We start from the raw sequence: 2534 nt of genomic DNA on the forward strand, positions 1-2534 counted from the left end.
GAACAAAGAAAATTTTAAGTTTATGATTCATCTATATCTAAATTCTCAATCTCTGTAGCTAAATCTACTGAAGAAAGTTTTTATTTACTATTGGGCATCTTTTGGTTTATAGAAAATAAAATGAACCAAACAGCATACATTATTCTAAATAAATTTACATTGGCATGCATAATACCACAAAGTACCGACTTTTATTAAATGTAAAGGAGATTGACGATGTGGTTGATATGCTTTAAGGTGGCTATATTTTTCTTAGATGACTAACTTGCATTTTATGAATATTTTAAAATAAATTAAAACACCATTTGCATACCTCATTAATGACAGACTTTTTTTAGCAGAATCATGTTCTAATTTTTATATCCATAAACATGTCTTTTCATCATCTGATGAAAAATAAAATATTTTTAGCCAGAGTTTATACTTGGGTACTGGTGTTTAAAAAACACAAATCACACCAAGTATTTCAATATTAAAAAGAACAGGGCCCAGAGAGATAGCACAGCGGTTTTTGCCTTGCAAGCAGCCGTTCCAGGAACTAAGGTGGTTGGTTCAAATCCTGGTGTCCCATATGGTCCCCCGTGCCTGCCAGGAGCTATTTCTGAGCAGACAGCCCGGAGCTATTTCTGAGCAGACAGCCAGAAGTAATCCCTGAGCACTGATGGGTGTGGCCCAAAAACAAACAAAAAAGAACAAATTATAGTAGTGTTATTGCTTACATTGCCTTCCTAAAATATTTAGATTTATTTTTTGTCCTCTTCTATGTATTTCCATCTATTTGAAAAGTAAATTTTTTAACTTTGCTGTTACTCATGTTTTCTCATGAAATACTGAAAGAATAGATATAACATTTGAATTTCAGAACTAAACATAAACATGTCTTCTTTATTAATATTATAGTCTCTATTCAGAATTTTATAATAACAATTATATAAAACCATATTTTCTTTATTAATATTATAATCTATCAGGATTTACCTTGGAAGTTTTGCTTTAAGTTTACTTTTATTTTTTTATTTTATATTTTTTTAAATATGGAACGCTTCACGAATTTGCATGTCATCCTTGTGAAGGTCATGCTAATCTTCTCTGTATTGCTCCAATTTTAGCATATGTGCTGCCGAAGCGAGCACTAAGTTTACTTTTATTTTTAACAAAATATGTCATAATTTATACAACTGATTTCAATTTATGTATAGGATGAATACATTTTTATCATAGGAAAATCTATATTAGCACATGAGAGCATACATGGGCACTTATTCACTTATCAGCAAAATAACTAATAAACTAAGTTTTTTACAATAAATGTTAGCCATAACAAAAAGCCATCTTCTTTGCAGTATGTTTGGAAAAAACAGATAACATTACTAGTTTCCAGAATTCGTGCACTGAATAACAAGATGAGTTTAAAGTCTAAAAAGTTTTTATTTATCTTTTAATTAGGGAACTGATAAAAAAATTTAACAAGGGGACATATATGTTAAGATCTATTTACATTTCACAGTTGATATTATTTTATTTATTTGCAATGTGTTTCTATATTCCATATATGCAAGTTTTTCTTTTTCTCTTCTTGAAGGAAGATTGGATATACAGAATTGTTAGTTCATTGATCATCGTATTTTTTAAAGATAAACCAATGAGGAGCTAAAATATTTTCTTTTCTCAGGTATTTAGTGCAATTAACCCAGGGAGAATACCTTGACTTCTTTTCCTTTTCAAAGATAATAGTACATTGCATATATAGGTATTTAATTAACTCCCCCACGGTTACATGATCAACAGGTTCAAATAATAATGATCTTAAGAAGTGTCTTAAAAACATATTCTACCACCCTCAATGAGACCCCATAACATACTATATATTCAGCTGCTCAGAAAGGATCTGTCAACTCATTAAATATAATCATCAATCAGATGATATGTCTCTTCCAAGTGGCAGCTATTTCTGTCTGAAGTGCAGAAAAATCACCATAAAAATGCCCTATAGCCGGTGAGGTGGTGCTAGAGGTAAGGTGTCTGCCTTGCAAGTGCTGGCCAAGGAAGGACAGCAGTTTGATTCCCCAGTGTCCCATATGGTCCCCCCAAGCCAGGGGCGATTTCTGAGCACTTAGCCAGGAGTAACCCCTGAACATCAAACAGGTGTGGCCCCCCCCAAAAATATGCTCTATGGACAAGCTCTCATTTGACAGTTCTAATAGGAAACTCTTGAGTATTTCCTTTATAAAAGTATTATTTGATTTTAAACGTGCCTTAGTCTAACCCTTGAAATCATTACAAAATATATCTACAGAAACTTTTATATGAGAGAAATATGATTTGGGACAAAAAAGAACAAAAACAAAACAAAAAAAAACAACTACTATATCACTTTAACTAAGCCCAACAGCAATTCTTAGGTCCATATTCATGTACTAATTATTTCTGAGGTAAAAGATATTCTTTTGCAAACAGTTTAGTTTTAGAATGCATCCTGTCATTTTAAAGAGCAAACGGGAATTAAAATTATATCCTAGATCACTGAGAGGTAT

At 31.8% G+C, this 2534-nt stretch overlaps 1 non-coding gene across 1 annotated transcript; it reads right to left on the reverse strand.

Moving 5' to 3' along the window:
• Positions 1 to 1028: 1028 nt before the first annotated feature.
• On the reverse strand, positions 1029 to 1133 carry LOC126007454 (U6 spliceosomal RNA). Its single transcript, XR_007495026.1, has one exon. It is a non-coding gene; the product is annotated as a U6 spliceosomal RNA (small nuclear RNA).
• Positions 1134 to 2534: the final 1401 nt, after the last annotated feature.

Source organism: Suncus etruscus, chromosome 4 (genome assembly GCF_024139225.1).
Source record: "Suncus etruscus isolate mSunEtr1 chromosome 4, mSunEtr1.pri.cur, whole genome shotgun sequence".
Taxonomy (NCBI): Eukaryota; Metazoa; Chordata; class Mammalia; order Eulipotyphla; family Soricidae; genus Suncus; species Suncus etruscus.